Source organism: Spinacia oleracea, chromosome 6, assembly GCF_020520425.1.
Source record: "Spinacia oleracea cultivar Varoflay chromosome 6, BTI_SOV_V1, whole genome shotgun sequence".
NCBI classification, from domain to species: domain Eukaryota; kingdom Viridiplantae; phylum Streptophyta; class Magnoliopsida; order Caryophyllales; family Amaranthaceae; genus Spinacia; species Spinacia oleracea.
Genome location: NC_079492.1, coordinates 58,608,262 through 58,633,610, shown reverse-complemented (window position 1 = coordinate 58,633,610; position 25,349 = coordinate 58,608,262).

Here is a 25,349-nt window from a genome sequence, read left to right as displayed (position 1 = left end):
GCCCAGCGCGCGCCAAGGCTGCGGCAGCGTGTGGGCCTCGTGGCAATGGGCTGCGAGCTCGCGGGCTGCGCGCGCGGCATGGCGCCCCTCGTGGGCTGCTGTGCGTGCGTGTGTGTGTTTGTGTGCTATTCGAATCCTAAAGCTATCAGGTTTCGACATATGATTAAATTCCTAAACCTAAAAGGATGAATTAATTAAATAAGAATTCTATTAGAATTCTAGTTTAATTAATTCGTATCCTAATAGGATTCCAGTTCCTTTTCCATACCTCTATAAATAAGGGCCTAGGGTCATTATTTGCAAACACAATTCAAGTATTCAAAGTGATTTTTGAGAGCAAAAATTCAGTCATACATTTGCCTACATTAGCCAAAAATTCTAAGTACCTTAAGGGCGATCCTAGTTGGTCAAGCTTAAGGCGGATCCGGACGTGATGTGGACTATCTACGGAGGGACGACACTTGGAGTCCTAAAGACTTGTTCTTGTTCGGTTCGGGCGCAGCTAGGGAAGGCACGCAACAAAGTGTATGCATCTAACTATGCTAAATGATTATGTGTAAATAATATGCTTTCCTGGATTTATGGTTTTTCCACATGATTTATGTTTTGTCATATGAATCATAACCTAACATGATGTTCCCAAAGTATTCCGCCTGAGAGCCTTGAGTTTTTGTATTTTCGCTCGTTTCCTCTTTTCGAAGCAGGGGTTTGGCAATGGTGATGCCTCCCTAATAGAGATTGTAGAGCAGTTTGCTAATGGTCGGGACCCAATGCCGCTCGTGATTGGCGAAACATTGATGGGCCTTGACATGCTGAAGTCGGACCTCTCTTCTCTGCCGTCGAGAAGTCCGGTATTACTCCAAGTAAGGATCTGGAGCCTTCTTGTATGTTGAATTTGTACTTGTATTTGAATTTTGAATGTTGAATTTTGAAATGCACTTCTTGTATACTCCCCAAGGTTTGGCTTATGGAGAGGCTCATGCTGGTGGCACCACCAGAGAACACGGAGAGCTATAATAGAAAAGGATTCACTGTGCGGCCCATGTTGCATGGCCGGCTATCATTGGATGAGTGGCGATGCGCACTCTCTGGGATTGAATCTTGTATAAGGTGGGTAGTTCCTTGGTGGGGACTTGCTGCCATTGAAGGAAATAATTCCCTTGATCCAAGTATGCATTTAATGTTAAGTCTAATAAATGCGGTTCAGTATTAATTAAACAAGTTTATAAATTCAGTAATATCAAGTGAGCTGAATGCCTAGCTAGAGGGCGCTTCAGTTCAAGTGGAATTAATGATATTAATCCACAACTTACTCTTGACTGAACCCGTAGGGTCACACAAATAGTACGTAAACGGATCAAGTATTTAATGGCATTAAATACTCCATCTATGGTTATTCGGAATCGACGGATCTTGGTTTCAGTGGGAGCTAAGATCGTCAAAGGCAAGTAAATGAATAATCCGGAAACGATGATATTGCCGGAAACGAAAATATGGATCGTATCGGAAATATAAATATTATCCAAGACGTAGATGTTGTTGGAAACGGAAACATGGTACGTATCGGAAAATATTATCGGAAATTGAAATATTGCCGGAATCGGAAATATTGCCGGAAACGGAAATATTGTCAGAATCGGAAATATTATCGGAATCGGAAAATAATTCCGGAAACGGAAATATTAAATATTTGTTCAAAACGGAAATTAATTCCGGAATCGGAAATGTTAAATATTATTCGTATCGGAAATGAAATCCGGAATCGGGAATTTAATCGGAAGCGTATTGTACGAATTAGCATCGGACGAGACTTGCTAGACGAAGGCCCAGCACGAAGCCAGGCCCTCGCCCAGCAAGCCATACGCATCAAACCACACGCCAAAGCCTCGCCAGGCCCAGCTCAAGGCCTGGCCCAGCAAGGCATGGCGCTCGTGCGGTTCAGATGGGCTGCGAGCATGGGCCAGGCGCCGTGCAGTTCGCGTAAGCCGTTAGGCATGCGCGCGGGATGTGCGGTGCGGTGCTTGTGCTCGTGCTCGTGTGCGTGCTATACGAATCCTAAAGCTATCGGAATTCGTGCTATGATTAAATCCTAATCCTAGAAGATAGAAATTAATTAAATAGAGTTCTAAAGGGATTCTATTTAATTAATTTATTATTCTAATAGGATTCTAAATCCTTTTCCATGATTCCATAAATATGTGCCTAGGGTCACAAATTTACACACGAGTTTTTCAGTAAGTATCCAAACAATAAAAGCTGTGATTTTTGAGCAGAAAAATCAGCCATATTACTTTCCTATTTAGCCGAAAATAATAGTACCTTAAGGGCGATTCTAGTTGGTCAATCTTAAGACGGATCCAGACGTGCTGTGGACTATCTACGGAGGGACGACACTTGGAGTCCTAAAGACTTGTTCTTGTTCGGTCCGGGCGCAGCTAGGAAGGGCACGCTACAAAGTGTATGCATCCTGGACTAATTATATGATTATGTGCAATTAATATGTATCCTGGCATTAAGGTTTTTCCGCATGATTTATGTTGTTCATATGTATCATAACCTAACAGTGGTATCAGAGCCTATTATTATTTGCATAATCTATAAATTGCTTAACATGGTTAAATTTTACAAATTTGCAAAGAATTAAAAAGGGGAGATTAATTTTCGTAATTGTTAATTAATTGCAAATTGCGTTTATTTAATTATATGTACGCAGTTTTTCGGCAGTTTCTTCGTTACTCAACCAAACCGAGTGATTTTTGTGTCAATTTCGCATGTAAACGGCATTCTATGACATGACTTTTCGGAACCCAGAATTCCATGTAAAAGGCATTCTATGCCGAACCCAGAATTTCGCATGTAAAACGCATTCTATGCCGAACCCAGAATTCCCAAATTCGAAGCCTAACTATGACTTTTCGGAGGTTTTAGTTTTTCGAACGCAAAAGTTTGTAAATTTAAGATGTTAAATTGAATATTTGCGATTCTTGGTGATAAATCTTGAATTTTTTATTGACCTACTGTATATGTTTAACAAATTTGAATGCCTAGACTTGTTAATTATACAACCTAATTTGTAATTATGATTAATTTGTTGAAATTCGAATAATTTAGAATTGATTTGATTTTCATAATTAATTAATGATTTAATTAGGTATTCATGATTAAAAACCACCATAAAAATTGTTAATTTATGATAAATTTTTAATTTTTATGACCTAGATTTGAATCCATGTTAATCGGAAATTAATTGATTAATAAATTTTCGATTTTTCGCCCTAAAATTATGAAATTAATATTATTTATTAATTTGTCATTAATTTTGAATTAAATTTTTTTAAATTTTTATGAAATAAGCTCATAAATGTTGCACGCACAAAGCAATGGAAGCTAAGCGTTACCCTTAAGGGGTGTTTTATAGTGCGGGCACGCGACGACGAGCAAGGGAGCTCGTCGCCCGTGCGGTACGAATGCAGCGAGCAACAAGCTAGGCGGCACGCAAGGCTAGAAGCCTAGGCGTGCATGCTGGGCGATGGGCGAGGGCAATGGGCAAGCACATGCGACGAGCAAGATGCGTGTGGGCAGCGATGTGCTGCGCCACGACCCACCAGGCCCGCCGAGAGATAGGCAGCCACGACACAGCACGAAGCTGCGCGTGCAACGTAGCCAGCAAGGCTGCGTGTGTGCGTGGCAGAGGGGCAGTGTGCGGTGTGGCTGTGCAAGCCGTGTGCAACAATCAATGGCACGGGGCATGGGGCCTCGTAGCTTGATGGGGCTTGGGCGCAAGCCCAAGTGCCTCGTCTTGCGACAATTGATACGTTTCGTTTTAATTTTAAAATTTCAGTTCGGAAATAATTTTTAATTAGCTTTAAAATTAATAATTTAAATTATTTTCTCGGATTTTAATTTTGAATATTATAATTATTATAAATCTTAATTTATACTAATTATTTTACTAAAATTAAACCTTGAATTAATTTAAATTCGTTTATTTCAACTGAAAATAAATTAAATAAATGGATTCGATTATAATTTTATACGAGCTTTAAATTTTAATTAAATTTGTATGTTTCCTGTTAGACTAGAAATACATTTTTATGTTTAAAATTAGTAAAGCATATAAAGTTATTGGTTTAAGTGGGAGCATTTTTAGTCATAAACTCTTGATTAGGTCTACAAATCCTTTAAGGTCAAAACAACTTGATTAGAATTAATAAGGACTGAATAATTGGTAGATTATTGGTGCCCTTGATTAATTGTTGCAAATATTTATGTGATGCATTACAATGTGTTTTACTAACCAGCTATGTGGGCCATTCATGATAATGAATGGGTGAATGGTATATATTGTATATGTACTGTTTTGCAGGTTAATGAAGTGACTAGTATGGCCCAAATAGGATAGTAAATATGGTCTGCGTACCATTAAATTTGAATGTAATTGGTCTAATGCACCAAAGTTTGTTTTTCAATTCAAATATGGTCTGCATACCATCAAATACTTGTAATTAGTTTAATTATAGCTTATCCTATTTGAAAAAAATGACGCCTCCCACGGTGAAATTCAAGACGGAGTTTCCAATCCATTTTCAAGACGGACTTTGAAGTTGAAGCTTCAAGATGAAGTCGGGCCATACTAGATCACATTTATCTTATGCATGCTTTAAGTTATTTATTGCTTTTAAATATGTCTTAAATATGCATGAGATTGTGGCTTGATTATGTTGCATGATTAAGGATTTTAGTTCACTTAAAATCTAACCAACATAGTAAGAGCCTTAAGTTCGAAACTTAAAAATTGAGTTAAAAGGTGCCATGCAAAAAATAACACTTACTTGGATAACCTTTACATCAATCTTAGTAATAGTTTTCCGCCATAGCGAGGTGTTACTTATTGATTCTAAAGGGGTAAGGTACACAAACAATTGTGAGTACATGTTAGTTTTGGTGAAACTCAACGATATAAGTAAGGAGTCCTTTTATGTCGTGGAAAATTCGATAGGTTTACCTAACAAGTTCTTAGACGTACCTATCAACCAAGAGTAGTTTCTAGACTATTAGCAAAAGGTTTTTGCTTACCTAAAAGATTTTAGAATTGAGTCTAAATACATAAGGTGCTTAATTCTTCAATGGTTTTAGGGTCTTGGAATCATTTTATTCACACCTGTCGGAACAATAAATTCGAATAAAATGCTAATAACTTGTTTAAATTGCATGATTGCTTTAATTTTCAAGTTATTATTCATGATAAATGTTTAGACTTTGCATGCTTCAATGAATATTTTAACGGATATTTCATGAAATACCCTCGAGTTTTGGCGTAATTCACCAAACGCCCATCAAGTTTCGATAATACATAAAATACCCCGATTCCAAAACTTAATACACCAAGTACCCTTATGACGTCATCAACCCCAATTAACCAATTTAATCCACCCATTAACCCATTCTCCCCAATTAATCTACTAAACTCCTAATTGACTCACTTTTCTGTTTTTTTCCTTCTCTCTCCCCCCCTTTCTTCTACCAGTTATTCCATGGCTGCCAATTTCCTCAATCCCTCAACTTCTCTGAAACTCCATTTTTGTGTTTGAGAAGATTGAAAATGAAGAGAACAAGAGGAGAGAGAAAAAACGATTACAATTTTTTTCTCCCTCTTTTATGTTTTCTGGCAACAAATTAAATGAAAACTTTTCATATTCTCTGTCTTCGAGCTTCCATGGCAACACCCAACATTTACCTCTCTTCTTTGAAAATTGAATTTGAATTCCCAAATTGAAGAACACAATTTCTGAAAATTGAAGAACAAACTCAAGAACAAGAGAAAAAGAATCTGAAATTTGTGATTTAATTCCTAAAATTTAATAGTTAATCTACAAATTCGAATTCTAGTTACGTTGCTCTAATCTCCCTATTCGTCGTTGCTGATGTTCTCCATTTAATAGCTACTGTTGCTGCGCAATTGCTACTGCTACTGCTCGTTAATTGAACCCAACAAATATGGTATGCCAAAGAACGAAAAATAAGAAGAGAAAAACTAAAATTAAAAATCTGAAAAACAAAACTCCATTTCTAATCTACGAATTCTTAAATTGGTGCTGCAGTAATCTCACTCATATTGTTGTTGATATCGATATGCATCCTCATCTCCAAATCGAATTCTTAAAACAGCTGAAATATTGGACAACCAGGCTCTATGGACATTGTTTAACGAATCGAGGCCTATGGAGGACGAGACTGTGATGACTACCCTAGCTTTACAAGATGAAGGTTTCGATCCAACCCGGTTAATCTCTCCTGCATCAACACTAGAAGAGGTCGAGAACGGATGGGTGAAGACATATCAGTGGGTCAACGCAAAAGGAATGGAATTCAAGATGAGTACCGGTGAAGGACCGAAGTTTTATGAGACTAAACCCCAGGCTTGAGCCACATAGATCACCATTAGTAAAAAGCGCCTAGTAGTTCTTTAGATTGATAGAAAAAAAATAATAATAATAGAGGCTTTAGATGGTCCTAAGGCCCTTTAGAATATGGGTCAGCTTTATTTCAGTATGTTTTCCTTACTTTCCGAATCAATAAAGGCGTAATATTTCTCCTAATTTTTTTTATTCTAACACTAAATAAACACCAAATGTACTTGCAAAATACAAAAATAAAGAGGCGGCCCACTATAGGCCCAACAAACAAAGCCAACTCGGTTTTGAAATAGTGCCATGGGAATCAATTCCCGAAACCCACAAAATAAACCACACTGTCCCATTCATATCCCCAAAACCTAAAAAGCCAACCAGTGTCATCATAAGAGCCAATCCATGCAACCCAAAATCAAAGGAAATCAAAAATCCAAAACAATGCAAATGTTACCAAAAAAAAAAAGATTCATAAAACATAGATTCCATCATACCCTTCACTAACAACCCACCTCCAAAGCCTACACAAAGATCTTCATAACTTCCGCACCCTAACTCCATTTTCAAAACTGTTTCGAGTCACCAATGAAAAAAATTAATCCGTACAAAAGTGCATTTCACGCTAACAGTAAAAAAAGCCCCCAAGATAGCCTCAAAATTAACTTTAAATACGAAGAAAAATATCAAGGCACAAAAAAAGGGAATAGAAATAAACGCAAGAACATGTGAAGCAAAGCGTCAAAAATTGACCGCCCAAGTCATTTTCAGCGCCCAGGGCTGGGCGCCGAAATTTCTAACGTCCCAGCCTGGGCGTTGAAACTCTCTGCCTGCCAAAAGTTTGCTTCTTGAAAGTGCTCGTCATTTTATCCGCACACAACGGAAAAATAACGAACACTTGGGGGGTACAGTACGTATCCAAATAGGTTTACCAAGAATATAGCTATACAAATTAGTCGAATTTTACGCAACCTATGGCAAAAAAACGGCAGATGAAAATAATGATAAATACTTCACTCATTTGACCAATTAAGTAATATGTTTCATCTTCAGGACATATCTACCGAAATCCGGCATACTAGAACTTATTCTAAAGCCAGAACTACGCGCCACCTGATTCTGACAAGATACGTAGGCAATCCTTACCAAGGATTCGGTCCAAATAAAAAAATAATATATTCTTTGCAAAAAAGTGTTAGACATATAAAATACACAAAAAAGAGGAGAAACAAAAATAAATGAAAACTAAAAATACGCCTTTATTAAAATATAATAAGAAGGAAAACAGAGTGCTAAAAATAAAAACAAACACGACTGAAATAAATAGAGGGCACCTACACCCTAGCAAGAACTACACTACTCTAGTTCTTCTGGATCATCAAATAAAGTCTTGTAGAGGGCAATATTCGCAGGATCCACTCCCACAGTCCTCTGCGCTGCCCCAATGTCAATCTCCATAAAGAACCGGCTCCTGGACACTAACTTCCAAAGATACCAAGGCTTCAGAAACGTTCTCAGTTATAACCCGCTCAGCCTCGAGGGCACAAGCAATGATGGGAGAAGGATTATTATCATCAACTAGACTAGCCGTTGTTTCTACAGGCGGCCGAGCCTTCCTAACCCATACATTGCTCCGACGACGATCTCCGCGAGAGCTTGCATTTCTTTCAACAACAGCATGCCCCTTCATGTTAGGCATCTTTTTAGGCCTGAAACTGGAACGGGGAGGAACTTCCTTTCGCTTTTGATCAGGACGAGCTTTCACAGTCTTAACACTATAGGTACGAGGTTTGGCAGAATCAGGACCCTCATACTTAACACGAATACGAGGTATCAAAAGCTCAGCCGGCTCCCCATTACGAGCCTCGGTCCTTACATCTTTGTCACCGGAGCTCATCCACAACTTGTAGTTTTCAGAAATACCCACAAAGCCATTTGTAGCTACGGCCCAACGCGGGAGACCATCATAATACTTGGCCCACGCTAGGACCCGTGTTTGTGAAAAGGCCGCTACCTTAGGTGGTACCGTATCAGAAAAGGGGATAGTCTGCCTTAAACCACATTGACGCATGACTCGGTAAGGGAAAATATAAATGGGACGAGATAGCCCCAACAAAGAAACATAAACCGATACATCAGACCCCCCTGTCATAGTAGTCAAACCCCACCATGGTACCACCAAATTAATAGAACAAATGCCATAAGTAAAAAAGGAGGTCCATTCGGCCTCGTCCTGGCCTTGGTGCAAGTATTTTCGGTTACCCAAAGCTATAGGGCGATAATGTTTAGGATCGACAGGAGCTTCCAAAAGTCTAAGCCGTTCCGCAAGCCAAATATGCAAGAACAGGTACGATCGAATCAAAAGAATGAAAAGAAAGAAAAAACGGTTCATGGGGCGCAGTTTCAACGCCCAGGACCAGGCGCCGATTATTCCAGCGCCCAGCCCTGGGCGCTGAAACTCAGCCCCAGGCAAAAAGAAATATATGCAAAAAAAACATACATGCGCGCAAGGAAAAGATCGATTACCTGCAGCAATAGGGGGCTCCCCTTAAAATGTTCGGATTTGGCATCCTTCTTCAGCTCATCCGCACTCAGTAAAGTCTCGGCAACAACCAACGGCATGATAGAATAGCAACTTTCCATCTGGCTAATCAAGGGGATCAACCTTATGTCACCGAACTCACCATTGTTATTCGACAGCAAATAATGATTCAACAAGCAAAATACAAGGGCTCGAATATTCAATTTCTGTTCGGTCATATTTTTACTAGGCCTAAAGTGATGTTTTACATGTTTTGCCAAGTTAACCTTATCATCTACAACAATTTCAGCAAACATGTTATCATCTAGCCCTAGGAAAGCCCTTATGTTTGTTTTACCCTCTTCAATAGTGCCAGGGGTAACAGGAGTAGCATTAGTAGGATAACCAAGGATCGCAGCAAATTCATCAGGCAAAGGACATATTTCGTTGCCCCGAAAGGCAAAAACATGATGATCGGAGTCCGAAAAGCTTAGGGCAGCATGCAAAAAGTTATAATCAATATTAATTTGTTGTAAGGCTAAAAGTGCCTCTAAGTGGTATTCTTTTAACAAAGCTTTTTCTGTGGGAGTAAGGGCCCGTAACCAACGCCTAACAGTCCGTTGGAGTGAGAAAGTAGGGATCGACATGGTAAAAGCAATGAATAATTAAATCACAAAAAAGAAAAGAAAGAATTTGAGAGTGGTAGAAAATAGGGACGTATCTAGCCCCTATATATAGCTGAACGCACCCCATGACATCCTGATCCTATTCGGAAACGTGTTAGGAAATCTGAAAGTCAAATATTACCAGGAAAGGACTTTCAGCGCCCACGGCTGGGCGCCGAAATGTTTAACGCCTGGCCTTGGGCGCTGAAAATGCAGCCCAAGGCCCAGATTTCACAAAACACGGAACAGGAAAGGACTTAAGACCGTGTTGCTAAACACGAGGCCCTATTGCAAGTAGGATCAAGCCCAAAGCACCTTTAGCTCCCAAATAAGCAAGAAAAAAATAATAACATTAAAACTTGGTCGAAACTTAGACTCGTCTCAGAAAATGCTCATATACACTTTTCAAAAAAAAAAAAAAAGAAGCAAGTTAAATATCATGGTCATTCTTCGAAAACACCAAAAATATGTGTCGTCAAGTCATTGGTTTTCCAAATAAAAAATGTCTGTCTGTCAAAGGGTTAATCCGGGCCAAGCTAAAACCGGATGTCGCCTGAAAACTAAAGTCGCACTCCACGGCTTCGCTAAAGTAGCACACTACTATAGGAGGTCGCTCGCACATACGAGCATGACCCCAGACATGATTACAAGATGCGAAAAACAACCGACGAGCCCCAGTGCTTGGGGGCTCGCGAAAGAATAGACTCCAACGAGGAGCGCGCGATCAAAATCACATTCCCAGACTGCGCCATACACCATATCATGTTTGGATATCTCAAAAAAGAACAACAAATAGGTTCGACCTCATCGAAAGGACGTCACTGACGCTTGTGCACGGTCCTCTGATCAAAGACCAAGTCGAGCCGTAAAGACTAGCTCAAAACCACGAAAGCGGACGGTCGCAAGACAAAGATCCGTCTGAACACGTTGTCAGCCCACGTTCAGGTTACAACTAAATTCGAGCACCCCTCGAAAGAATTCGCTCTTGCAAGAATGAATAAAAGAAATTCTCAAAAGAAATCATAAAGAACCAAAGAAATAGGAACTTGCCCATCTTCAGTCGGCAAGATCGCGTCACAAACCGCGCGAGTTCCCAAATCGAAAAGAAAACGAATTCGGGGACGTCCACCTTCAGCGGACAGGGCTCGCCCACCCTCAGCGGGCGGGGTCTGCGTCACTAGCCGCGCAGGTCCTCAGTTTTTGACAAAAATAAAGTCTTCAAATTTAAAATAGGCTTGCCATCTTCAGCCGGCGGGGTCTACGGCGCAAACCACGTAGGTCCTTATTTTCAAAAAAGCAAAATAAATTTCAAAATAGATTCGTCCACTTCTATCGGACGGGGTGTCCACCCTTAGTGGACAAGGTTCGCCATCTTCAGCCGGCGGGGTCTACGTCACAAACCGCGTAGGTCCTTATTTTCAAAATTTCAAAAACTGATTCGTCTACGTCTATCGGACGGGGTGTCCACCCTCAGCGGACAGGCTCGCCATCTTTAGCCGGCGGGGTCTGCGCCATTAAACCGCACAGGTCCTTAGTCGCTGCAGCGATAACTTTTGCTGGATTTTCCTTCGTTTTACGTCCCATAAAAACAAGGGTACTGGATTTTCCTTCGTTTTACGTCCTATAAAAACAAGGGGGTTTTCTCGTTTAGCTAGCCCTGAAAATGAGAATCTTTAAGAAAAAAAAAAACGTTTTTTACCTCGTGATTGGGCTTGGCCAGGCCCAATTACACTTTATAGCTTTGATTTCGAAAAACTCTGTAGTTACTCCCAATGACAAAGTGAGGGAGTTTCTACTGTTAGGTTATGATACATATGACATTACATAGATCATGCGGAAACAACCATTAACCCAGGAAACATATTATTTACACATAATCATTTAGCATAGTTTAGATGCATACTCTTTGTTGCGTGCCTTCCCTAGCTGCGCCCGAACCGAACAAGAACAAGTCTTTTAGGACTCCAAGTGTCGTCCCTCCGTAGAAAGTCCACAGCACGTCCGGATCCGCCTTAAGATTGACCAACTAGAATCGCCCTTAAGGTACTCAGAAAATTCGGCACTTTTGGGGCAAGATGGGTGTTTGAATTTTCTCTCAAAAAACTCACTTTTGAATACTTTGAAACTTGTGTATAAATTATGACCCCTAGGCCTTTATTTATAGAGTTATGGAAAAGGAATCGTAATCCTAGTAGGATGCGAATTAATTGGAATTAGAATTCTACATGAATTCTACTTAATCAATTTATCCAATAGGAATAGACATTTAATCATACACTGACTCTTGCAGATTCAGGAATCTCGCATGAGCTCAAACTCACACACACACGGCAGCCACAAGGGCTGCCCACGTATGCGAGCAGCAGCCCACGCAGCGCGGCCCACGCATGCGTGGCCTTGTGCGCGCTGGGCTGTGGCGTGCGTGCTTGCTGGGCGATGGCCTGGCTTCGTGCTGGGCCTTCGTCCGGCAGGCCTCGTCCGATGCTAATTCGTACGATACGCTTCCGATTAAAATTCCATTTCCGGAATCTATTTCCGATACGAACAATATTCAATATTTCCGATTCCGGAATTAATTTCCGTTTCGAACAAATATTTAATATTTCCGTTTCCGGAATTATTTTCCGATTCCGGTAATATTTCCGATTCTGACAATATTTCCGTTTCCGGCAATATTTCCGATTCTGGTAATATTTCCATTTCCAACAATATTTTCCGATACGTACCATGTTTCCGTTTCCGGCAACATCTACGACTTGGATAATATTCATATTTCCGATACGATCCATATTTCCGTTTCCGGCAATATCATCGTTTCCGGAGTATTCATTTCTTGCCTGTGACGATCTTAGCTCCCACTGAAACCAAGATCCGTCGGTTCCGAATATTCATAGATGGAGTATTTAATGCCATTAAATACTTGATCCGTTTACGTACTATTTGTGTGACCCTACGGGTTCAGTCAAGAGTAAGCTGTGGATTAATATCATTAATTCCACTTGAACTGAAGCGGCCTCTAGCTAGGCATTCAGCTCACTTGATCTCACTGAATTATTAACTTGTTAATTAATACTGAACCGCATTTATTAGACTTAACATAGAATGCATACTTGGACCAAGGGCATTATTTCCTTCAGTCTCCCACTTGTCCTTAGGGACAAGTGTGCATTTCCTAATTCCTTTGTCGCTCGATGCTTGCTCTTGAACATAAGGTAAGAGTTGTCATCCTTATTATGTCCAGAGGTGTTCCTCGGTTTCAGAGTTCAACTGATCAAATAAACAGATAATCATAGCCTATGATTCATCCGAGCACGGCCATGCATTTCACAGTTTCTAGCTCTCCGAGTGGCCTTGTACAACTTTTAAGCATCTCATCCCGATTTATGGGAGGACAATCCCAATCTTGCGATCTTGAGATTAGACTTCGTTTGATAGGTGATTACCTGAGCGTTGCCTTTATAGCCTCCTTTTACGGTGCGACGGTTGGTCAACGTCAAAGCAACCAGTTCTCAAACAAGTAATCTCAAATCACTCAGGTATTGAGGATTTAGTGTCTAATAATTTAATGAAATTTACTTATGACAGACTTTCATCTCTTACAGTAAAGTTTCATAGGTCTTGTCCGATACTAGTCTTCCCAAAGTAAGTATCTATGCAAATGATTATGACATTGCCATGTCCACATAGTTCAAGAAACAGAACTACTAGTCATCTTGCATTCTAATCGTCTAACGTTTTCTATGCGTCCAATTTTATAGAAAACTCCGACTAGGGACCATTTTCAACCTTTGACATTCAAGTTCACTTGATAGACATTTCTTAGTCACAGGACTGGTCCTGACAGTCTATCTTGAATATATCGTCAAGTTGAAGGGACTCATCATTTAATAAACCACAAATTAAATGGAAAAATGAATTCCTTTCATTTATTGTGAATGATTAACCAATAATGTTTTACAAAGATTTAAACTCTAAAACTTTAAAACATTAAACAGAGACATCAAAGCCATTCTCCAATATGCTTGATTCCCATAGCTGCAGTGTGCGAGTTGTGCTTCGCTTGCGGCAGAGGTTTAGTTAATGGATCTGATATGTTGTCATCAGTTCCAATTTTGCTTATCTCGACTTCTTTTCTTTCAACGAACTCTCGTAGAAGGTGAAATCTACGAAGTACATGCTTGACTCTCTGGTGGTGTCTAGGCTCTTTTGCCTGTGCAATAGCTCCGTTATTATCACAATACAGGGCTATTGGTCCTTTAATGGAGGGGACTACACCAAGTTCTCCTATGAACTTCCTTAGCCATATAGCTTCCTTTGCTGCTTCATGTGCAGCAATGTACTCCGCTTCAGTTGTAGAATCCGCAATGGTGCTTTGCTTAGCACTTTTCCAGCTTACTGCTCCTCCGTTGAGGCAGAAGACAAACCCAGACTGTGATCTGAAATCATCTTTGTCGGTTTGGAAACTTGCGTCCGTATAGCCTTTAACAATTAATTCATCATCTCCACCATAGACCAGGAAGTCATCTTTGTGCCTTTTCAGGTACTTCAGAATATTCTTGGCAGCAGTCCAATGCGCCTCTCCTGGGTCTGACTGGTATCTGCTCGTAGCACTGAGTGCGTACGCAACATCCGGGCGTGTACATATCATAGCATACATTATTGAACCAATCAATGATGCATATGGAATCCCATTCATTCGTCTACGCTCATCAAGTGTTTTTGGGCACTGAGTCTTGCTTAGAGTCATTCCATGAGACATGGGTAGGTAGCCTCGCTTGGAGTCCGCCATCTTGAACCTATCAAGCACCTTATTGATATAAGTGCTTTGACTAAGTCCAATCATCTTTTTAGATCTATCTCTGTAAATCTTGATGCCCAATATGTACTGTGCTTCTCCTAGATCCTTCATCGAAAAACATTTCCCAAGCCAAATCTTGACAGAGTTCAACATAGGAATGTCATTTCCGATAAGCAATATGTCGTCGACATATAATACTAGGAAAGCAATTTTGCTCCCACTGACCTTCTTGTATACACAAGATTCGTCTGCGTTCTTGATGAAACCAAAGTCACTGACCGCTTCATCAAAACGTATATTCCAGCTCCTGGATGCCTGCTTCAATCCGTAGATTGATTTCTTTAGCTTGCATACCTTTTTAGCATTCTTTGGATCCTCAAAACCTTCAGGCTGTGTCATAAACACAGTTTCTGTTAAAACGCCGTTTAAGAAAGCAGTTTTGACATCCATCTGCCATATTTCGTAATCGTAATATGCAGCGATTGCTAACATTATTCGAATAGACTTTAGCATTGCAACTGGTGAAAAGGTTTCATCGTAATCCACACCGTGGACTTGCCTGTAACCTTTCGCAACCAATCTAGCTTTGAAAACTTCAAGTTTCCCATCCTTGTCCTTTTTCAGTTTGAAAACCCATTTGCTTCCAATGGCTTGGTAGCCATCTGGCAAATCGACCAAATCCCATACTTGGTTTTCAGACATGGAGTCTAATTCAGATTGCATGGCTTCTTGCCATTGCTTGGAGCTAGGGCTCGTCATAGCTTGCTTGTAAGTCGCAGGTTCATCACTTTCAAGTAATAGAACGTCATAGCTCTCGTTCGTCAAAATACCTAAGTACCTTTCCGGTTGAGATCTATATCTTTGCGATCTACGCGGGGTAACATTTCTAGATTGACCATGATTCTCACCAGATTCTTCTAAAGATCTCTGAGTTTCATCCTGAATGTCATCTTGAGCATTCTCTAGAGTTTGTTGTTCGACTCGAATTTCTTCGAGGTCTACTTTTCTCCCACTTGTCATTTTGGAAATGTGATCTTTCTCCAAAAAGACACCATCTCGAGCAACAAACACTTTGTTCTCAGATGTATTGTAGAAGTAATACCCCTTTGTTTCCTTTGGATAGCCCACAAGGATACATTTGTCAGATTTTGGATGAAGTTTGTCTGAAATTAATCGTTTGACGTATACTTCACATCCCCAAATCTTAAGAAAAGACACATTTGGAGGCTTTCCAAACCATAATTCGTATGGAGTCTTTTCGACAGCTTTAGACGGAGCTCTATTTATAGTGAGTGCAGCTGTATTTAGTGCATGTCCCCAAAATTCTAATGGAAGTTCGGCCTGACCCATCATTGACCTGACCATGTCTAGCAAGGTTCTGTTCCTCCGTTCTGACACACCGTTCCATTGTGGTGTTCCAGGAGGAGTCAATTCTGATAGAATTCCACATTCTTTCAGATGGTCATCAAATTCATAGCTCAGATATTCACCGCCTCTATCAGACCGCAGTGCCTTGATCTTCTTGCCTAATTGATTCTCTACTTCACTCTGAAATTCCTTGAATTTGTCAAAGGATTCAGACTTATGCTTCATTAGGTAGACATAACCATACCTACTGAAGTCATCAGTGAAAGTGATAAAGTAGCTGAAACCACCTCTAGCATTTGTACTCATTGGTCCACATACATCTGTATGGATTAAACCCAATAGTTCATTTGCTCTTTCTCCAACTTTAGAGAAAGGTTGCTTTGTCATTTTGCCAAGTAAACATGATTCGCATTTACCATAATCCTCTAAGTCAAATGGTTCTAGAATTCCTTCCCTTTGAAGTCTTTCTAAGCGTTTCAAGTTTATATGGCCTAATCGACAATGCCACAGATAGGTGAGATCTGAATCATCCTTTTTGGCCTTTTTGGTATTTATGTTATATACTTGTTTGTCGTGATCTAATAAATAAAGTCCATTGACTAATCTAGCAGATCCATAAAACATCTCTTTAAAATAAAACGAACAACTATTGTCTTTTATTATAAAGGAAAATCCCTTAGCATCTAAGCAAGAAACTGAAATGATGTTTTTAGTAAGACTTGGAACATGGAAACATTCTTCCAGTTCCAAAACTAGCCCGGAGGGCAACGACAAATAGTATGTTCCTACAGCTAATGCAGCAATCCGTGCTCCATTTCCCACTCGTAGGTCGACTTCACCCTTGCTTAACTTTCTACTTCTTCTTAGTCCCTGTGGATTGGAACATAAGTGTGAGCCACAACCTGTATCTAATACCCAAGAAGTTGAATTAGCAAGTATACAGTCTATAACGAAAATACCTGAAGATGGAACGACTGTTCCGTTCTTCTGATCTTCCTTTAGCTTCAAGCAATCTCTCTTCCAATGCCCCTTCTTCTTGCAGTAGAAGCATTCGGATTCAGAAGTGGGTTGACTGACCTTCCTCTTTGCAGATTTGGCGCCAGTTTGCTTAGTTGGGCTGGCCTTGTTGCCACCTTTCTTAGCATTCCTCTTCTTTCCAGATTTCTTGAACTTGCCCCCACGCACCATAAGCACATCCTGCTTATCACTTTTGAGCGTCTTTTCAGCGGTCTTCAGCATACCGTGAAGCTCAGTGAGCGTTTTGTCCAGACTATTCATACTGTAGTTCAGTTTGAACTGATCATACCCGCTATGAAGAGAATGGAGGATGGTGTCTATAGCCATTTCCTGAGAAAATTGCTGATCCAGCCGACTCATATTCTCAATGAGTCCAATCATTTTGAGAACATGTGGACTTACGGGCTCGCCTTTCTTAAGCTTGGTCTCAAGAATTTGCCTATGAGTCTCGAATCTTTTGACTCGAGCCAGATCTTGGAACATGTTCTTTAACTCACTGATGATTGTGAAAGCATCTGAGTTGATGAACGTTTTCTGCAGATCCGCACTCATAGTGGCGAGCATTAGACATTTCACATCCTTGTTGGCATCAATCCAACGATTGAGGGCTGCCTGAGTGATCCCGTCGCCTGGAGCTTCGGGCATCGCCTCATCTAGGACATACTCCTTTTCTTCCTGCATAAGAACTATTTGCAAGTTCCTTTGCCAGTCAAGGAAGTTTTTCCCGTTCAACTTCTCCTTTTCGAGAATTGATCGAATGTTGAATGAATTGTTGTTTGCCATATTAAAAACTACAATTGAAAAGAATAAACAAATAAATAACCATTCACAGTTTCTCTTAATAAACTTAAATTCTAGCATTCATGCATAATTCAATGTTTATTAAGCATTTTATTCAAGTTATGTGTTCCGGCAGGTGTGAATAAAATGATTCCAAGATCCTAAAATCATTGAAGAACTAAGCACAGTTTGTCGACTTAATCCTAGAACATCTTAGGTAAGCAAAAGCCTTTTGCTAATAGTCTAGAAACTATTCTTGGTTGATAGGTACGTCTAAGAACTTATTAGGTAAACCTATCGAATTTGCCACGACATAAAAGGACTCCTTACTTATATCGTTGAGTTTCACCAAAACTAACATGTACTCACAATTATTTGTGTACCTTGCCCCTTTAGGACCAATAAGTAACACCTCGCTGAGCGAAAACTATTACTAGATTGATGTAAAGGATATCCAAGCAAGTGTATATTTTGGCATGGCACCTTTTAACTCAATTTTTAAGTTTGGAACTTAAGGCTCTTACTATGTTGGTTAGATTTTAAGTGAACTAAAATCCTTAATCATGCAACATAATCAAGCTTTTGATCTCATGCATTTTAAGACATATTTAAAGCAATAAATAACTTAAAACATGCATAAGATATTTGTGATCTAGTATGGCCCGACTTCATCTTGAAGCTTTGACTTCAAAGTCCGTCTTGAAAATCTCCGTGGGAGGCACCATTTTCTTCAAATAGGATAAGTTATAACTAATTACAACTATTTGATGGTACGCAGACCATATTTGAATTGAAAAACAACTTTGGTACTTTAGACCAATTACATTCAAATTAATGGTACGCAGACCATATTTTCTATCCTATTTGGGCCATACTAGTCACTTCATAACCTGCAAAACAGTACATATACAATATATACCATTCACCCATTCATTATCATGAATGGCCCACATAGCTGGTTAGTTAAACACATTATGCATCACGTAAACATTTGCAGCAATTAATCAAGGGCACCAATAATCTACCAATTATTCAGTCCTTATTAATTCTAATCGAGTTGTTTTAACCTTAAGGATTTGTAGACCTAATCAAGAGTTTATGACTAAAAGCACTCCCACTCAAACCAATAAATTCATATGCTTTACTAATTTTAAACATAAAATTGTATTTCTAGTCTAACCGGAAACATACAAATTTAATTAAAATTTAAAGCTCATATAAATTTATAATTGAATCCAAAAATTTAATTTTAATTTCAGTCACATTTAAATTAATTTATGATTTTAATTTTAGTAAAATAATTAGAATAAATGCCATTTATTATAATTATAATATTCAAAATTAAAATCCAAGAAATTAATTCAAATTATTAATTTTAAAATCAATTAAAAATTACGTGAACTGAAATTTTCAAATTAAACATTCAAAACGATCTAATCGTAACGCAAACACCCTACGCGTTGCACGCCCATGGGCTGTACGCACACAGCCATTGCTGGCCATGTGCGCGCAGCCCATGCGCTCGTTGCATAGCTGCTGCTGTCCCATACGCAAGCCTCCGCACAGCGCCCACCGCACGCGAGCTATCGCTCGCAGCGCGCGCGCGTTACCGCGCTCGCTGGTGCGCGAGATCGCTCGCTGGTGCGCGCGAGCCATCGCTCGCTGGGGCGCTGCATCGCTCGCTGGCGCGCGAGATCGCGCGCTGGCGCGCGAGATCGCTCGCTGGTGCGCGCGAGCCATCGCTCGCTGGGGCGCTGCATCGCTCGCTGGCGCGCGAGATCGCGCGCTGGCGCGCGAGATCGCTCGCTGGTGCGCGCGAGTGATGCTGGGCGCAGCGCTCGTGGCACGCGAGCTTGCGCTCGCTGCGCACGAGGCTGCGCGCTGTTGTGCGAGGCAGCGCGCGCTGTGGCGCAGCTCGCTTGCTGCCCACACGCGACTGCCTTGGCTCGCCCCTCGCCCATGCCCATACGTTCATTGCTCGTGGCACACGACACAAGGCAGGGCTGCTGCCTTGTGCTCGTGCACTACGGCCTTGCTCATTGCATTCGTGCCGCACGGGCGACGAGCTCCCTTGCTCGTCGTCGCATGCCCGCATTATACAACACCCCTTAAGGGTAACACGAAGCGTCCATTGCTTCGTGCGTGCAAGTTATTTGAACGAATCGCATAAAAATTTAAAATTTATATTTAAAATTAATGACAAATTAATAAATATTATTAATTTCATAATTTTAGGGCGAAAAAATCGAAAATTTATTATCCAATTGATTTCCGATTGTTATGGATTCAAGTCTAGGTCATAAAAATTTAAAATTTATCGTAAATTTACAATTTTTATGGTGGTTTTTAATCATAGGTTTCTAATTAAATTACAATTAATTATGAAAATCAAATTAATTCTAAATTATTCTAATTTTCAACAAATTAATCATAATTACAAATTAGATTGCATAATTAACAAGACTAGGCATTCAAACTTGTTAAACATATGCAATAGGTCAATCAAAAATTCAAGATTTATCAACAAGAATCGCAAATATTTAATTTAACATCTTAAATTTACGAAATTTTGCATTCGAAAAACTAAAACCTTCGAAAAGTCATAGTTAGGCTTCGAATTTTAGAATGCTTTTTACATGCGGAATTGACACAAAAATCACTCAATTCGGATGAGTAATGAAGAAACTGCCGAAAAACTGCGTACGTATAATTAAATAAACGCAATTTGCAATTAATTAACAATTACGAAAATTAATCACCCCTTTTAATTCTTGCAAATTTGTAATATTTAACCATGTTCATGCAATTTAGATTATGAAAATAATAAGGGGCTCGTGATACCACTGTTAGGTTATGATACATATGACATTACATAGATCATGCGGAAACAACCATTAACCCAGGAAACATATTATTTACACATAATCATTTAGCATAGTTTAGATGCATACTCTTTGTTGCGTGCCTTCCCTAGCTGCGCCCGAACCGAACAAGAACAAGTCTTTTAGGACTCCAAGTGTCGTCCCTCCGTAGAAAGTCCACAGCACGTCCGGATCCGCCTTAAGATTGACCAACTAGAATCGCCCTTAAGGTACTCAGAAAATTCGGCACTTTTGGGGCAAGATGGGTGTTTGAATTTTCTCTCAAAAAACTCACTTTTGAATACTTTGAAACTTGTGTATAAATTATGACCCCTAGGCCTTTATTTATAGAGTTATGGAAAAGGAATCGTAATCCTAGTAGGATGCGAATTAATTGGAATTAGAATTCTACATGAATTCTACTTAATCAATTTATCCAATAGGAATAGACATTTAATCATACACTGACTCTTGCAGATTCAGGAATCTCGCATGAGCTCAAACTCACACACACACGGCAGCCACAAGGGCTGCCCACGTATGCGAGCAGCAGCCCACGCAGCGCGGCCCACGCATGCGTGGCCTTGTGCGCGCTGGGCTGTGGCGTGCGTGCTTGCTGGGCGATGGCCTGGCTTCGTGCTGGGCCTTCGTCCGGCAGGCCTCGTCCGATGCTAATTCGTACGATACGCTTCCGATTAAAATTCCATTTCCGGAATCTATTTCCGATACGAACAATATTCAATATTTCCGATTCCGGAATTAATTTCCGTTTCGAACAAATATTTAATATTTCCGTTTCCGGAATTATTTTCCGATTCCGGTAATATTTCCGATTCTGACAATATTTCCGTTTCCGGCAATATTTCCGATTCTGGTAATATTTCCATTTCCAACAATATTTTCCGATACGTACCATGTTTCCGTTTCCGGCAACATCTACGACTTGGATAATATTCATATTTCCGATACGATCCATATTTCCGTTTCCGGCAATATCATCGTTTCCGGAGTATTCATTTCTTGCCTGTGACGATCTTAGCTCCCACTGAAACCAAGATCCGTCGGTTCCGAATATTCATAGATGGAGTATTTAATGCCATTAAATACTTGATCCGTTTACGTACTATTTGTGTGACCCTACGGGTTCAGTCAAGAGTAAGCTGTGGATTAATATCATTAATTCCACTTGAACTGAAGCGGCCTCTAGCTAGGCATTCAGCTCACTTGATCTCACTGAATTATTAACTTGTTAATTAATACTGAACCGCATTTATTAGACTTAACATAGAATGCATACTTGGACCAAGGGCATTATTTCCTTCATCTACGCACCATTAGATCCTTCCAATGACAAAGTGAGGAAGTTTCTATACTATCAGTTGACAAATCCCAATGACACGTGAGGGATATGTCGACACTTCAAGTGATGACCCTTAAGTCAAATGTTATCACTCGGGGGCTCGTGAGACCCTCGCAAAATAGGTCACAATACACCGTGGCTTGTGTGACGCACTCCGTCTAATACTTTGACCATCGTCTAACTCCAAGACTCAGTCAAAGTGGGGGCTAACTGTAGACACCTACTTTTGTCCCCATTCCCGCAAGGGAAAGGTTCGATGATGAAAACGTAAATCTTCACTTGACAACGTATCTCCTATAAAATAAACGAATCTCGATTCCCCATTTCATTTCACCCGAAACCAGCTATTTATGGAAACGTGTTAAAAATAGTAACTGCCGTAAAAGGTAGCTTCTAAAAGTGGCAAATCATAAAAGATAGAAACCTGTCAGAATTAGGTGTTGCATTCCAACATAAATCCTAAATGAGATAGAAAACTGCAAGAATCCTATTCCTAATATGATTCGAAAGTAAGAGTTACGTATTAATTGAAATCCTAACGAGCCTAGAGTTCGTAACGGGCCCGGATGCATTCCGTCACAAAATTGATACGCGCTAAAAGACTCGAATTAATCTCAAACTCTACGGATTTCAGGAATCCGAATCTGACTAAAGAAAACAGCCCAGACCCTATTTTCAACGCCTGGCTCTGGGCGCCGAAATCTTCGGCGCCCAGGCCTGGGCGCTGAAAATACCTAGGTACGTGTTTTTTCCTAATTCTTTGTGGATTAGAACTCTGCAATTCTATCTTTCCACGAACTCTTCCCTATAAATAGGCCCCTAAATTCGACGTGAAAAGGACACAACAACACACAATTATATTCTGAGTATTGACTCCAACTCTTAGCCTAAGCCTCTCGCTGCGAAATTGTTCAAGCGTTCTGTCGCAATCGATCTATAAATCGAACAGAACGTATCCTGTCCCATAATTGAGATTCGTTAAATAAAAAGGAGAAATAGCAAAGTCAAAGTGGTTAGTTTTCTAAGAACCGTGACGCACCTCTCAAGGGTGCGTCGTAATGTGTCCCTTTTCGATGATTTAACTGCTTTCCTCGCCCTTTTTATGAACTGTTAAACTAACCTAATCTGATTGTTCTATCACGCCTAACAAATATAATATTTTTGGGAAATCGGATTATCATGCTAGGTCCCTTGATGCTATTTAAATCAGATAATCGCGACCGAATTAGTATTATATGTTGCATATTGCTAAAATCAACTCAGATTAGTTTAATAGTTAACGCATGTCCCTTAAATTATTTATGCTGAGCTAGTAAGGATATCCTGCCTCTGGAGTTATCGACGAGCGAAGTACTCCTCTCGGTAGTTACAGTCCCCCGAACCCTCAATCTCTACCTTGCGGGTGTATATTGAGAGATCCCCACACCAGGGATCACAAGGTAACCTACGGCCGTCGTGGTCAAACATAATTGCACTCCCTTTATGTCACGATAACCGGGTTTTGTCAGTTTTTCTCATTGTCGTTAAAAACTGAATGGCGACTCCTATATTACTAGTCAATTGGGTGTATACTCACAGGAAATCCAATTACACTTGATTGAATAAAAAGAATCGTCACACCCACGAGGGACGAGGTCACGCATTAGCCTCGCGCTTTTTCGACCCCCTCACAGCACATCAGATTCCTGTCCGTTCTGCGGGACTTGAGGGCTGTTTCGAGCTACAACTAGGGTGGTTTGGCATATAACCACCTCTTGTATGAGATGAAGCAGGCCTCCCGAACTGCGCCGGGGAGCGACCCGAGCATGGCTGCTCTGTGGAGTTTGCTGGAGGTATTAAGACTCCTTGTCCTTTGTACATTGTACTTGTACGTTTGTATTTTAACTTGACTGATGTTTTGCTTCTTCTTGAAAGATTTGGATATATGAGCACTTTCCGACTTTGGCGCCAGATCGTACTAGAGATGCGGCTTACCCGTATGCTGCCTCTTGGATAGGAGCGGTGCGCGTTAGGGTGCCTCTGGCCGCCTCCCCGCAGAGCTTGGAGAGTTTTATCTGCTACCGAGGTAATCTTTTGTACTGTTTTTCTCTATTGTGTTTGTATTTGTATTGTTGCCTGAGTTGTCTGCTTTGCAGGTGGTATGACTTCCTTTTGCCAACGCGCTTGTACCTGCCTCGGCTGCTCGTGCCCATTTCTTGTCTGGGCGGTGGGTTTTGCTTCCAGGGGTATACCTTCACATGTGGTATCTAGGGGAGCGAGTGTCCCTTCAGCACAATTCGGGGGATAGACTTGTCCCCAAGGACCTACCGGGGTCCATGCTGGCGTTGGATGAAGAGCTTGCCCGGCTCTATGCGGAGGCTAGGGGCGATGCTGTTTGCCGCTCTTGGAGGGATTTTGTACACCGGTAGGGTAGCTATGACGACTTCCTGAGGAGGCTGGCTCCACTAGTATGCTTCGTACTGCCGGTGAGCTTTTGAACCTTGTATCTTGTATTCTTGTATTCTTGTATGATTGGATGATTTTATGATTGTATGTAGGAGGAGGAGGTTGATCCTGAGGACATTCCTCATGCAGATAGGATCCTCTGCTATGAGAACTCGGACGGGGAAGAGGTGGTGAAGACCATCCCTGTGGCTTCTCCTCCGCACCGGAGATCGTATGATGCTGTACCTGAGCATTATGCTGCTGTAAGTACTGTTGCACTTCCTTTAAACTGATTGTAATCTTGTATTTGGAAATTGATCTTGAACTTTGTATGCAGGCGCCTCGGGCGAGAGTGCGTCGCTGGATGCTTTTGCTTGATTCTTGGAAGAGGCATTGTGCCAAGCTGACCCGGAAGCTTTCTGGCCAAGACAGAGAGGTGCCTTACTTGATCTTGAAATTTGTATTCTGGAAATCCGAACTTGAATGTTGATTCTTGAAATTGTATTTTGTATAGGAGCGCCGTCGAGATCGTAGAGGATCCGTTGACAGAGAACCCCAGGTGGAGACGTCCTTGAGGGAGGAGGGACCGAGCTTGGAGCTGGGACAGGGGTCCGGTGCTGGTGCTCATCAGAGGCATTCTGATGCTGAGCGGGGAGCTTCCCCTTTTGTACATGTTGATCCCACCAGGCATTCGTTTGGAGGTGCAGGCAGTTCACGACCCTTTTTTTCTTCCCCTGGTTACTACTTCGGAGGGAGTGGTCCTCATTCTTGAGGTGCAGATTCCCGGGCTTACTATGCAGAGATGGAGAGGATGCGCCAGGCTCAGATGTTTGCGCCGTACCAGTATATGGCGATGCCGCCGCCTTATCAGTATTCCTCTCCTCAGCAGGTAGTTCATCCCTCTCCTGGCACACTTCGTATCTCGGAGCAGGATCCTAGTACCCCTGGGACGGAGCTGGATCGGGATCTGGAGCGTCTTAGGAGGCGGAACAGGGACAAGGCGCCTGTGGTTGATATCACTCTTGGTGACGACTCAGAGTGACCCTGCATGGTAGCGAGTTCCAGCTTGCCTGGGTTGATTTTGTATTGGCTGGATTGTATTGTATTTGTATGGATCTGAAACTTGAATTTTTGTATGGTTGTATGGC